General features: G+C 46.5%; 1 non-coding gene across 1 annotated transcript; it reads left to right on the top strand.

Moving 5' to 3' along the window:
• The first annotated feature begins 338 nt into the window (after nt 1-338).
• LOC123132734 (small nucleolar RNA R71) lies at nt 339-445 on the top strand. The gene has a single exon (XR_006465004.1). It is a non-coding gene; the product is annotated as a small nucleolar RNA R71 (small nucleolar RNA).
• The last annotated feature ends 14,521 nt before the right edge of the window (nt 446-14,966 follow it).

Below are 14,966 nucleotides of genomic sequence, written 5' to 3'. Positions count from 1 at the left end.
TATCCATATGATCTGAAGTGTGTGTGTCAACTAGGATGGTGTCATCATCATCAAAGATAATCCATGAAAGCTCAATCTTGTCACACGGAGAAACTTGTTCCAGCTTTTGTGTAAGAGATTCTTGCTGAGATGAAGTGATTTGTTGCAAGCAAACCAATGAATTAGATGTGGGCTTCTTATTGTACCACTGAAGTTGGTGGAAAGCTATGCTCTCAATTAGCAGAAAAGCATCATCAAGTGTCTTGTTTGTAATAGCTCCACCCGTTGCCATATCAATGTAACCGCGAGTGTCCGAAGTCAACGCTCTATAGAATATCTGCAGCTCTAACCATCTCTCGAGCCCATGATTAGGACATCTCCTGAACAAGGCTTCGTACCTCTCCCAAGCATCATACAAACTCTCGCCTTCATGCTGAACAAAGTTGAAGATATCATCTCGAATCATGGACTGCTTGTGTAGTGGGAAATATTTATCCAAGAATGCTTGTGATATCTCAATCCAACTGTATGACCTTGATGGCAAGGATCGGTACCAAGCACGAGCATCATCATAGAGAGAGAATGTAAACAACCTGCACATGATTGCATCTTGAGGAACTCCATGGTACTTGACTGTATCTGAATACTCCATGACTCGGTGTAAGTGCTCATAGGGATCCTCGGTAGGCTGTCCTCCAAACTGACATTGTTGAACCAAAGCAATAAGACTAGGTTTCTGCTCGAAGTTCTCTGCCTCAATAGTTGGCCAAACTGGTCCTGTGATATAGCATTGACTTTTGGGCATCCAAAGATCATGAAGCAATGCCATCTTAACCGAGTGTAACTATAGAACAACCTGCAAAGATTAATGATTTCCTACACACGCTCATAAACATCAAACACTAGTCAGAAGATTAGTATCCTCATAAGCCGAAGCAACACCAAGGAAAAAAAGAAACACTGAAAAAGAAATACAGAGTGAATTAAACGATGAAATAAACTAAACCTAGTCTATAGCCTAACACAATCGCTTGACGCAAGTCCCCAGCAACGGCGCCAAATGATCAACTGTAAGTATAGCGGGGTTTTTTAAGCCCAATCTACGGATGTCGAATTCTCCACAGGGACTAGGCGACAATAGTCGTGCTCAGCTAAAGCTAGATCAGACGAAAAGGTTTTTGGTAATGCAATACAAAAGAAAATAAAACAAGTTTTCCCACTCAAAGTAGGACAAGATCACCCACCTCTTAACAACACAAGCAAATAACAAGACAGGGCGAAGAATAACTTGCCAGTCAATGTTTTTAGGATTTTCATTACTACACACAATGGATAGATCGACTAACAAATGAGAAAACAAATACACTAGCAAACATTTAAGAATGGGGACAGAAGCATATTTGAGATACAAGGAAAGAGCACATCACGAGCACTACATATATATATATACTAGAAATTGAGACAACATAAAAAACACATGTACTGGAGCTATCACAGGGACTAAGAATTAAGCATGTTCACACATCTGACTTCACAATGAACAATTACAAAACAAGATTCACAACTAGTAACCTGAATGTAACAGACAAATAACTAACGGGCGATTCATATATATTGAAACAGTGTAAAATAGATTACAATCTATCAAGTCTCCACTCTAAATGTTCAAAGAAATTACACACTCTAATAGTAACAAGTGAAGAACAACAGCAGGACGTTTTGTTCAGGAAAGAACAACAACAACGTGGGAGAGAGAGGAGCAGCAGCTTGGGGGGATTGGAGAGGAGCAACAGCTGTTGGAGTTGGAGCAGCAGCGTGAGGTTGAGAGAAGGGAAGAGCAGTTGTAGTAGGGACGAGGGGTAGCAGAGGAGATCGCAAGAAGAGCAGCAGTGGGGCTTGGAGAAGAAGGAAGATGCAGCAGCAGAGGCATGGGGAAGAAGAGAAGCAGCAGGGGCGAAGCAAGAGGGAGGAGCAGCAAGAGAGAGAGAGGGAGGAGTGGAAGTGGTGGATGGCGCCATCCTGGGTTGCTGGTGGTTCGGGGTTCAGGTGGCGGCGCTGATGGTGGGTGGTGCAACAGTGGTGCTGGGTGATGGATGGATGGATGGCGATGGTGAAGCGGTGGAGCAGCGGCTAGTGGTGAGGGGTGCTATTGGCGCGGTGGCGTGCCGCCACGCCGGCCTGGCCGCGGCGGCAGCCGATGGTGGAGAAGGAGGGGTGAGGGAGAGAGGTGTGTGCTAGGCCCGATCCAAAAAATTGGTTGCGCTAGGGATTTTGTTCCCCTTCTCTCAGCTGCCACTTTTCTGATTTTGCCCTTCTCCTTCTATACTTTTGCCTCAATTAGATCCCTTCTTTCTTGAGTTTTGGCCCTCGGTTTCTTCTTTCCTTCATGCTCAGGTCCCTTTCTTCACTTCTTTCATGCCCTTCTCTCTTCTCGTTAGCCACATAGTAGAAACAATTATAGTGCCTTTGCACACTTTTCTGCAAAAGAAACAATTCATTAGTCAACATGCGCTTATATGATTATCATTCAAATATTCAGTATTTCTTAGCAAGAATTGATGGTCAGAACTCAACAAATGGTATATTTGTATGCCCAAATTATATATATGAAATGTGCTTATCAGGCACTTATGGCCATACAGAGCTTCGTATGGTGACATCTTTAGACTGGTCTAGAAACTGTTGTTATAGCAGAACTCGGCATACGGCAAGCAGTCTTCCCATTTAGCACCTTTGGCTAGCACATAGGCTCGCAACATATCTTCGAGTATTTGGTTTACCCGCTTTGTCTGTCCATCTGTTTGAGGGTGATAAGCAGTACTATATTTCAATGCTGTCCCCAAGGCTTGATGGAGACGGGACCAAAAAGCGGAGGTAAACAAAGAACCTCGGTCGGAAGTGATAGTTTGGGGTACTCCATGCAGACTGACGATCCTGGATACATATAGTTGTGCAAGTTCATTTGCTCTGTATCTGGTGCTGATCGGAATGAAATGAGCAACCTTGGTCAGGGTGTCTATTATAACCCAGATTGCATCCTTGTCTCGTTGAGTCCTAGGCAATCCTGTGATGAAATCCATGGAAACGTCATCCCATTTCCACTGTGAAACTGGCAGTGGTTGGAGAAGCCCGGCTGGCTTTTGATGATCTGCTTTCACCTTGTTGCCTATGTCGCAATAGGCTACAAAATAGGCAATGTCTTTCTTCATTCATCCCACCAGAATATTTGTCTGAGATCCTCATACATTTTTGTACCTCCCGGGTGAATGGAATGTGCAGATTCATGGGCTTCTGACAGGATTTTCTTCTTCAAGTCCAGTTGATTTGGCACACAAATACATCCACGGAATCGGAGGGTACCGAATACGTCCTTGGAGAAGTCAGAGGCCTGCTTTGCCATCTGGCCCTTGGCACATTTTTGTAGGTTGGTGTCAGCTGGCTGAGCCTTGTAGATGTCCATCTCAAGTGTGGGTGTAACTTCCAAAATATTAGCGAGGTTAGCCTCTATGATGACCAAGTTGAGCTGAGCGATCTCCTCTTGGAGTTTGGTCGGTAATGATTTTAACATGACATTTAAGCTGACGGGCTTTTGACTGAGCGCATCAGCAACGACGTTGGCCTTGCCTGGATGGTAATTTATTCCAAGGTCATAATCCTTGACCAACTCTAACCATCTTCGCTGACGAAGATTTAAATCTGGCTGAGTGAAAATGTACTTGAGGCTTTTGTGGTCAGCAAAAATTTGGCACCTTTTTCCAATGAGGTAGTGTCTCCAAATTTTTAATGCATGAACCACTGCAGCCAATTCCAAATCATGAGTAGGATAATTTCCCTCATGAGGTCATAGCTGTCGCGATGCATATGCTACTACCTTGTTGTCTTGCATCAACACGCAACCAATACCTTGTTTGGAGGCATCGCAGTACACATCAAAGCTTCGATAAATGTCTGGAAGAGTCAATATAGGTGTGGTTGTCAGTCGTATCTTCAGCTCATTAAAACTCTTCTCACAGTCTTCTGTCCACTTGAACTTTGTATCCTTTTTGAGCAGCTCCGTCATGGGTTTAGCAATTTTGGAAAACCCTTCAATAAAACAATTACAGTATCCAGCTTATCCGAGGAAACTCCGGATCTGTGTCACGGTCGTGGGTGGTACCCAATCAAGCACATCCTTTACTTTGCTCGGGTCCATGGCTATACCTTCGGCGGATAGTACATGTCCGAGAAACCCAACTTTCTTGAGCCAAAATTCGCACTTACTAAACTTGGCGTATAGCTGATGGCCGCGGAGCCGTTGTAGTACTGCTCGGAGGTGATCCTTGTGTTCTTCTTCACCCTTGGAGTAAATGAGGATGTCATCGATGAAGACTACCACAAATTTGTCGAGGAAGTCCATGAATACTTTGTTCATCATATGCATGAAGAAAGCAGGGGCATTGGTGAGACCAAAGGACATCACGGTATATTCGTAAAGACCGTACCGAGTAGTGAATGCGGTCTTAGGAATATCTTCCTTTTTAATCTTGAGCTGATGATATCCGGTCCGTAAATCGATTTTAGAAAATACCTTAGCCCCACTGAGCTGATCAAATAGATCATCAATCCTTGGTAGTGGGTATTTATTTTTGATGGTGACCTCATTCAGTTGGCGGTAATCTATGCACATACGGAGACTACCATCCTTTTTGCCCACGAAAATTGCAGGTGATCCCCACGGTGAAGAGCTGGGACGAATATAACCTTTCTGGAGTAATTCGTCAAGCTGTTTCTTTAGCTCCACTAATTCTGATGAGGGCATCCGGTAATATTCTTGTATAACGATGCGGTTCCGGGCACAAGATCTATGGCAAACTCCAGTTGCCGATCTGGTGGCATGCCTGGCAGTTCTTCTGGAAACACATCAGGGTACTCACTGACCACAGGAATAAATTCCAATTCAACCACAGCAGTGCACACTAATTCTGGCTTGGGTATATTATTGCGAGCATAGAATTTGATGAGCTGCCCATCCAGACTGGTTAGATTGACTTCTCGGGTTGCGCAGTTTATGCAAACTTGATATTTGGTCAACCAATTCATACCCAATATAATATCCAACTTTTCAGACTCAATGATTATCAGAGATGTTGGAAAGCAGACCCCGTTGATATTGATCTCCAGATCATGGCATACCAGATTGCTCTTGATTATAGATCCCGGGGTTTGTACCAGCATATTTTTGCCCAAAACTGTGCAAGGAAAATTGTTTTGGGCGGCAAAACTCCGAGAAATAAAAGAATGGGAAGCCCCAGAGTCAAATAAAATTATGGCAGGTATGTCATTAACAGAAAACATACCAATGACGACTTCTGGCTTCTCTTGGGCTTCATCGGCGGAGATATGATGCACAGGCCCGATGAAGTTTTGCTGGTTTGGCCGCGACTCCATAAAGTTGACTTGCGGCCGGCTTAGGGCATTCGTCCTGTTGTTCTTGGGGCACTGCTTGGCATAATGTCCGTGCTGCCCGCAAATGAAACAAGAATTATTGCGCTGACGCTCCTCATGCATTGGATTGGTCACAATATTCTTGACTTGGGTGGTGGTCTTGTTATCATTCTGTTGCTAATTTGTCCTGTATTCCACCTGAGTCTACTGCCAGGTACGCGCCTTTTGCACAGGTGGCCCATCCTTCTTTGGCTCAAACTTGCACTTGTGGTCGTTAGCAGGCCTATTATCGGATATAAGCTTGTGCTCCCATTCAACAATGAACGCCTTGTCCACCAGAGTTTGGAAATCCGTGAAATCAAACATACTGAGAGCACACCGAAGTTGCAGATTTAAACCTCCAAGAAATCTGTCAATCTTCCTTTCTTCGGTGGCCACGTCACACAGAGAGTAACGGGCCAAATGATTGAATTTTTGCAGATATTCAGCCACAGACTGATTTCCTTGGACGAGCGCGAGAAATTCAGGTTGCTTGGCCTTCATAACTCCAGTAGGGATATGATATTTTCGGAACTTATCCTTAAATTTCTCCTAGGTGATTTCCTCATCAATCGGCCACATGGCCTTTGTATTTTTCCCACCATATGGCAGCTGCGCCTTCAAGGTAATGAGTTACAAATGGAACTTTATCATTTCCTTCAGTACGGGCAATCTCAAGCTTTTTCTCCATTGTGCGCAACCAATCGTCGGCATCCAATGGGTCAATAATCTGACTGAAACTGGGTCGATTGATCCTTTGAAAATCTGACAGCTTTGAGTGATGACCATTCTGATTTCCATTCTGTCCCACCATAGCTTGAACACTTCTCAATATTTCAATCAGATCATTGTTTCTTTTCTCTTCAAACATACACAGAATTTGCTCGGTGAAGGGAGGATCAGGCGGTGGAGGTGGTGGCTGAACGTACGGCTCGGGAGAATGTCCTGCCTGTCACGCGGAACGACGAACATGAGTTCCCTCACGAATGTTGCTACTGCTGCCTCCCCGCGTCATCCCATTGTGATTTTTTCCCAAGACAACACGATCGAGATGAGAAACACCCAAAAATAAAATTGGGGAAAAGCCAGCGACAAATACCGGAAGAAAGGGGAAGAGCGAAAATTAGGGCGAATAAAGTGTCAACATAATTATACATAGACTCATACATGAAAAGTAAACAACATGACTGGTTCACTACTCCCATACATGCAACGAAACATCATGACTCGGACAACTACATCCATACATCATCCAGACAACTGCGAATACTCAAAGATACTACTGCTCTGCTGGTGCTGCGGAGTCCTCCCCTGAAGCGGTCTCGGATCCCGAACTGACGTGGTTAACGGAAACCTCTGGGTTAAAGGTAATACGACGGCGCTGCCTCGAGGGCTCTCCCTCAGGGGTAGGGGTAGGATGAAGTATCGGGGCTACATGGGTAGCGAGAAGTGAGACCCACTCGGCAGGAGTACTGAGAGGGTTCGCGGTCGAGATGCCCGTGCTACTCGGGGGAGTAACCGGTGAAATAGGGGAGCTAGAACTAACTGGGACATAAGGGATAAATCCCAGTGAAGATGGAGTAGTGGCGGATCTAGAAGTGACCAAAGTAGTGGCTAAAGCAGTACGAGTACGAGTCAGCTCTCAAGCCAGCTCGTGGATCATGAGATAGCTTGCAGTGACATAACGAGCAAGGTGTCTAGCAACACTATCAGAGTCCGGACCAATGAGAGGGAAACGGACACGACGTTGTCGCGCAGAGATGGGTAGTAGTAGAAACCTGGGTGGTTCTGCATTCGGACCTCGTTGTAGCGAAGCTCGATAAGGACCTCGAATGCAGCAAACTGGACTGCCTGAGAGGCGGTGGAGGCATAACCGCTCCAAGAAGTGCGAGTGTAAGAGCTGGAATCGGAACTAGTGCGCAGAGTGACCACTTCGTGATACTCATACAATGAATCAGCTAGATGCTCCCGGTACACACGATAGACTGGGTCGTCTCCGAGAGGGTACAGCCAACGCACACGTTGCGAAGGAGGTGCGGTGATGTGTACGGCATCAGCTGCAACTGGCACGGATACGGCACCGGAGCCATCTACACCCACAACCATTAGCAGGTTAGCATAAATATATATATAAACCGAATGCATGCAATGCAACAATCAGCACAAATTACTACCGTCACTCAACTAAAACTCGTATCTAGCGTCTAGTTAGCGCGTCATAGTCTAGCGTGGCCTACAGTCAGCGCGACTCTGATACCGAGCGTTGTGGCACCCCGGCTAACAGCGACCGGTTTACCATGCATTGCCAGCCCAGAGACCATGTCTTCTGGCAACACACAACATCTTAGTACAGAATAACAACCGCTTTATTGATGCTAGCAGAACAGAGTTACATTACAACAGCTGTCGAGGCCAAGCGGCACACTCGATGCGGCTGAACATGTAATGCCCACGATGCGGCTATATCTCCCACGTGTCAAAGCACGACTTATAGGCATAACCACATTGTAAGCAATGTCGCAAGTGAGGTAATCTTCACACAACCCATGTAATAAATAAGGAAAAGAGGTACGTAGTTGGCTTACACTCTCCACGTCACACAAATGTATAAATATCATTAGATTCATCCAGATACACTCAAGGTCTGACTATGGAGCCAAAATAAAGAACAACCCCAAATGCGACAAAGTCCCCGATCGCCCCAACTGGGCACCACTACTGATCATCTGGAAAGGAAACATAGTATCATCCTGAGTCCTCATTGAACTCCCACTTGAGCTCAGTCGAATCTCCTGGAATGGCATCATCGGTCCCTGCATCTGGTTTTGGAAGTAATCTGTGAGTCACGGGGACTCAGCAATCTCACAGCCTCGCGATCAAGACAATTTAAGCTTATAGGAAGGGGAAAAGGTATGAGGTGGAGCTGCAGCAAGCACTAGCATATATGGTGGCTAACATACGCAAATGAGAAAGAGAAGAGAAGACAAAGGCACGGTCGAGAAACTATGATCAAGAAGTGATCCTAGAACAACCTACGTTCAAGCATAACTCGAGACCGTGTTCTCTTCCTGGACTCCGCCGAAAAGAGACCATCACGACCACACACTCTGTTGATTCATTTTAATTAAGTTAAGTTTCAGGTTATCTACAACCGAACATTAACAAATTCCCATCTGCCCATAAACGCGGGCACGGCTTTCGAAAGATCAAATCCCTGCAGGGGTGTCCCAACTTAGCCCATCACAAGCTCTCACAGTCAACGAAGGATATTCCTTCTCCCAAGATAATCCGATCAGACTCGGAATCCCGGTTACAAGACATCTCGACAATGGTAAAACTAAACCAGCAAAGCCGCCCCGAATGTGCCGACAAATCCCGATAGGAGCTGCACATATCTCGTTCTCAGGGCACACTCAGATGAGCGCTCCGTACAACTAAAACCAAACCTCGAGTTTCCCCGAGGGGGCGCTGCAAAGGGCTCTAGTTTGGACCAACACTCAGAGGAGCACTGGCCCGGGGGAGGGGGGGTTAAAATAAAGATGACCCTCAGGCTCCGGAAACCCAAGGGAAAAAGAGGCTAGGTGGCAAATGGTAAAACCAATGTTGGGCATTGCTGGAGGAGTTTTATTCAAGGCGAACTGACAAGGGGTTCCCATTATAACCCAATCGTGTAAGGAACGCAAAATCAAGGAACATAACACCGGTATGAAAGAAACTAGGGCAGCAAGAGTGGAACAAAACACCAGGCATAAGGCCGAGCCTTCCACCCTTTACCAAGTATATAGGTGCATTAAGATAGACAAGATATAATAATGATATCCCAACAATAAACATGTTCCAACAAGAAACAAACTCCAATCTTCACCTGCAACTAGCAACGCTATAAGAGGGGTTGAGCAAAGCGGTAACATAACCAAACAATGGTTTGCTAGGACAAGGTGGGTTAGAGGTTTGACATGGCAATATGGGAGGCATGATAAGCAAGTGGTAGGTATCGTAGCATAGGCATAGCAATAGAGCGAGCATCTAGCAAGCAAAGATAGAAGTGATTTCGAGGGTATGGTCATCTTGCCTGCAAAGTTCTCCGAGTTGACGTTAACTTGATCCTCATAAACATACTCAACGGGCTCCTCGATCATGTACTCGTCTCCCGGCTCTACCCAAGCAAGAACAATAAGCAAAGGGAGACAACAATCAACCACGTGCAATGCACAAACAACATGATGCAAAACATGGCATGATGTGCGGGATGTGATATGCAATGCATATGCATGCTTTGGAAGGGAAAGATTGAACCTGGCCTCAACTTGGAAAACCAAGAGTGCCATTGGAAAGACGAGTTGATTTCGGTCGAAATCGATATAAAGATCACCGGAATCGGATGCACGGTTTGCAAATGGCAAGCAAAACAAATATGGCACCGATCTGCGATTAGCAGCACGAGGCCATCTAAATGCATCAAGAACAACATGCTACAGCACTCTAACATAGCAACAAAATACATGGCAGGGATCCACTCAAGATGCTTGACAAAAGATGAACACTGAGCTACAGCTAATTCACTCAATAGCAGGTTCAAACACGCATGGCAAAAGTGCAAAAGATAACAGGTTACAGACTTAGTGAAAATAACATGTCAGGAATTTAACATCAGGAAGCAATGTTTAGAGCAAGATAACAACATGCTACAGGAACATATCATGGCAAATCAAGGCATGGCATGAAGCTATTCAAAGCATACAACAAAAGTCCCTTACTGACCATAAGCCAAAAGGGATCAGAAAATACAATGGCAACCATGTGAACATAGCAATTATCGTTAACAGATTCAGACTTAGCAGAAAACTGGAACATAGCAAAACAAATATCAAGTAGGCATGTTTACAAGCTCGATGCACTCACCACAAGGCATTTCATGACAAACTAAGCATACACCTAGCAAGTAGACATGGCATAGAAGCTAGACATGTCAAGAACAACAACATAGCATGCACAGAGTAACTACAACAAGCTCGGCAAAAATGCTTAACATGTAAACATTCTGCCAGGAACATTTTATAGCAAAAGTAGAGCTCGATTGACTCAAGCTAGGTTGCTTCATAATTGCAAACAAAGATATGGATGGATAGAGCACAACCATATCTACAAAACATCCTTATTGATCATGCTCAAAAGAGGCATGGATCACTCGGTAGCAACATGAATACATGGCATAAAAATATTATCAGGACAATGACTTAGAATATTGCTAAGTCCCTGAAATCAGCAACATTACGAGAGCTACTTTGCATGCTTGTGCTAGTCACCACAAAGATCACAAAAATACATGGCATACACCCTTGTAAAGATGGTATGGCATACTTCAAAACTCATGTAGAGCTCAAGTTCATAGGAGGCACACACCAATCATGGCAAAAATGACAAATGTCCAATTACTGATATGAATCTGAAACTAACAGAAACTAGCACTCTTCCAACAGCACTTAGGGCATCAAGATGAGCTCAAATGAACATGAGGCAATGAGATGAAATGAAGTACTCGACGAGACGAACAATTTGATATGCTACACGCCCAAAATGGAGCCATGGTTGCAGAGTTATGATGCGATGAACATATGCAAAAATTACGGATATTAGGGCAAAAAGTCAACCAATCCGAATCTGGATCTGGATCTGGCCGGCGCGGAAAACGAGGATCATCGGAGTTTAGAGCTCGAGGTTGCCGGAGTACGGGGGAAAGGGCGGAGAGGTCACCGGAACTTGCGGGGCCGGCCGGAGTGGACAACGCCGGCGACGGGGCGGCAAGGCGCGGTGCGAGGCATCGCCGGAGGAGACGCGGACGCCGAGGCGGCGGGGTGGCGCGCCTTCCAGAGCTCGCTGATGATGAGGACAGCGGTGCGGCGGGCGCTGCGCGGGAGGCGGCGGGCATGCGGGGCGGCTCGGCTGCGGTCGCGGGCGGCGGACGAGCGCAGCCAGGAGCGGCGAGGCGCGGGTCAGCCGCGGTCCTGGCAGCGGAGGCGGCGGCCAGGGGACATGTGTCACGCCCTGGTTGGGCGCAGGCGGGGGTGGCGGTTTTGTCCGGCCGGACCGGACGTGTCCGGTGCGGCGGGAGGAAGGGGAGCTAGGTTTAGGGTAGGTATTGATCCGGAAATTCGGTAGGAGGTGCTAGGAGGCTCTAAATTGAGCACGGTTTCCGGCCACGCGATCGTGATCGAACGACCTAGATGATAGAGGAGGTTTAGGTGGGTTTTGGGCCACTTTGGAGAGGTGTTGGGCTGCAACACACACGAGGCCTTCTCGGTCCCTCGGTTAACTGTTGGAGTATCAAACGAAGTCCAAATGCCACGAAACTTGACAGGCGGTCTACCAACAGTAAACCAAGGCCGCTTGGCAAGTCTCGGTCCGATACGAAAACGTTTAGCACCCGCACACGACAAGAGGTAGAAAGGGACACCGAAGGACATAGGAGCGCCGGAATGCAAATCGGACAATGGGGAAAATGCTCGGATGCATGAGACGAACATGTATGCAAATGCAATGCACATGATGACATGATATGAGATGCATGATAAAGACAAAAGCACACGGAGACAAAAACCCGACAACGAGGAAATATCATAACTTAGTGCCGGAAATGGCAAGAGTTGGAATACAATTATGGCAAGTTACATACATGGTGTTACAGAACAATATGTACATTATTTAGTGAACATAAAGGGGCCTCGATCCGAACAACTATGTGGCAACAGAATAACGTCATGGCGGAAGCTCCATATCACAGGGACACCGATGTGGACACGATATAGACTCGAACAACGCTCCTCTCCAATGATACTTTCCTGAAATCTGGCATGACACGCCAGGTCAGTACATTGAATGTACTTGCAAGCTCACAACAGGCATAATCATAATGACAAACAATATCATGATATTTAACCAATTATTAAAAATGCAACACTGTATGTCAACATGCTGTGATCATGCTCGAACGTCCCTCGGGATAGCTTACCAACCGTGATCATCTCTGGATCACAAACACACCACCAAAGTGGTCTTTCTCAAGAACAACTCGTGATCCTTACGGCGATCACAACCACGACCATCATTTGGTCCCAAATGCCTCGATGAACTTTCTGCCATCCATCAACAATGCAAAATTCATAACTTAGTGTGCAATTTTTACTAAACGTTGACTCATGGTGGGACCTACTATGAGGTGTCCGTGACTGTGGACTCGGCTATCGATAGATTACACACTCTGCAGAGGTAGCACACTGTACCCACACCACGGAACCCATGGCCTCGCACTCCCATTCGGGTGGACCAACGGCATTCCGACGAAACCCCTCCATTGCCACAACACTCTCCCGGCCACTCCGACCCAAATCCCCAACGGGCTGGTCCTAGGTGGCCCCATGTCTACCAAAGACACCCCGACCACCGTCGTGGTCAAAACACTCCCACTCGGGGACTCGGTACCATAATCTCATCAACGAGCGCACAAGATTATGTCTTCTTACCGGGCCAGGGCAAGCACGACATAACCTTCCCTAGATGGAGGCACCGACCAGAGGCCGTGTCAATGGACCGAATCAAGGCCTTCCCACAAAGGCAAATGTGGTTGCACTGGAAAGAAACTCGATTCAGCGGCACCATGACCTAGTCAATGTTATATTCAAGTTTAGTTATATTCAGGTTTAACTTCAAACTAAAAATGACTGGTGTCATAGCATGCCATGAAATGCAAAACAACACATGCATCATATAATGATAAAAATGACCGATGTCATCCTTATACACACGAAGCATAACGTCAACAACTCAAATTACTCTACTTGCTCAAATGACTCACAACTTAACCCAAAATATTTTGCAACAAGTTTTATTAATTTCTTACGCAAGAAAGTAACTCCGCCAAATTTCGCATATGCTTGTCAAAAAGATTTCACTATCAACAACTCTTACTTTCTTTATCACTAAGTTGGGTTCAAACAATCTCTAAGACAAGTAATATGATTAAACAAGTATTTAACAAATTATTTTCTAATAAATTTTTATCAATCTATGAAGGCAAAAACATAGCTTTAAAATAATTGCTAACATGCATAACAAAATTATTTCTATCATTACCTCAAATAAATCTTCACTTGCTTTATCCACTAAAGTACTTTCAACCATTCTGTAAATCAAGCATAAAAACTAACCAATATTTAACAGAATATAAATAACTCCATAATTATTTAAATGCATGGATTAATCATTTCATTCAAGTAAGAAAATCACAAATATTGAAATGGCACCATGAAAATGTTGCTGTGGCTTGCCTTAGTGCAGACGAGGTTCACAAACCTCCTGGTGATCCTCAAGACAAGCTTCACCTTTTGAAAATAATTTTAAACACAAAAAGAAAGTATCAAGAACACTTCTGAAAATCACCAGAAATTCCAGTCAGCTCAGAAAAATCTCATCTTTGGTGAGCTGCTAGATTTCTAATCAAAGAATACAACGCAAAAAGAATCAATTCATTTGGACTTATAGTTGAAGAGTTATAATTGTTTGAAGTGTTCTGTAAATTCAAATGAATTTGAATAAAAGAAATAGATTGGGGGTGACGTTGAAGGCGTAAAGCCCAGGGGTGCCACCACTCGCACCGGTTCGCGCGCGTACAGAGTGGCTGACTAGCAGGCCCCGCTAGTCAGGTGGGGGAAGAGGGAGAAGGAAACAGAGGGGGCCGTGGCTTCACCGGAGCTCTTGCCGGTGACAAGGGCTCCTTGGCCCAAACGAGAGGAAGGGATGGCAAGAGGGGGTTGAGGCGCACCTGCCCGTACCCGTAGCGTAGCTAGGGGCAGTCAGATGGCGTCGGAATCGACCTCGCAAGCAGAGGTAGAACATGGAGGTCATCGGAGTTGAGGAAGACGGCGAGTAGAGGCCACTCCAGGGGCTCCAAGCGGTCGAGACGGCCTCACCAGAGAGAGGCCGAGGCACTGGAGGGGTCGCCCAGGCCTGGGAGGGGCTGGAGCTACCACGGCGACCAGAGGGGATCGCCGACGAGCTCGAGCTCGGGGATGGCGGTCCGAGGCCTGCCCGGCCGGGCTCTGACCTCTTACTCGTCGTGGGGGTGTGTGTGAGTGCTAGATGGTGCTCGAGGAGGCTGGGGAGGGCTCTATATATAGGCGAGCGGCGAGAGTGCTTCGGGCTCCGCCGGTGGACACCTGTCCACGTCGCCCGGCGACGAGCGGCGTCAGTGAGAGTGGGAGAAGGCGACAAAGGTCACGCGGCCAATGTGGGCAGGCGGATACGAGCACAGGATCAAGAGGATAGCGACGAGCATAGTGCGCTCCGCACTGTTGGGTTGGCCGGACCTTGCTCGTGCTCGCTGCGGCGAGCTCCGGCGTCGACGAGCGCCAGGGAGGAGTTAAGAACGTTGAGACGATGATGGTGGCGAGGTTTGGCATGGTTAGGAAGGCGGGGAAGCGAGCACACGAGCAACAGAGGCTCGGGCGCGCCGCAGAGCGCGTCGGCTG

Source organism: Triticum aestivum, chromosome 6A (assembly GCF_018294505.1).
Source record: "Triticum aestivum cultivar Chinese Spring chromosome 6A, IWGSC CS RefSeq v2.1, whole genome shotgun sequence".
Lineage (NCBI taxonomy): Eukaryota > Viridiplantae > Streptophyta > Magnoliopsida > Poales > Poaceae > Triticum > Triticum aestivum.
The sequence above is the reverse complement of the archived record's forward strand: the minus strand, read 5'-3'. Positions and strand labels throughout refer to the sequence as shown.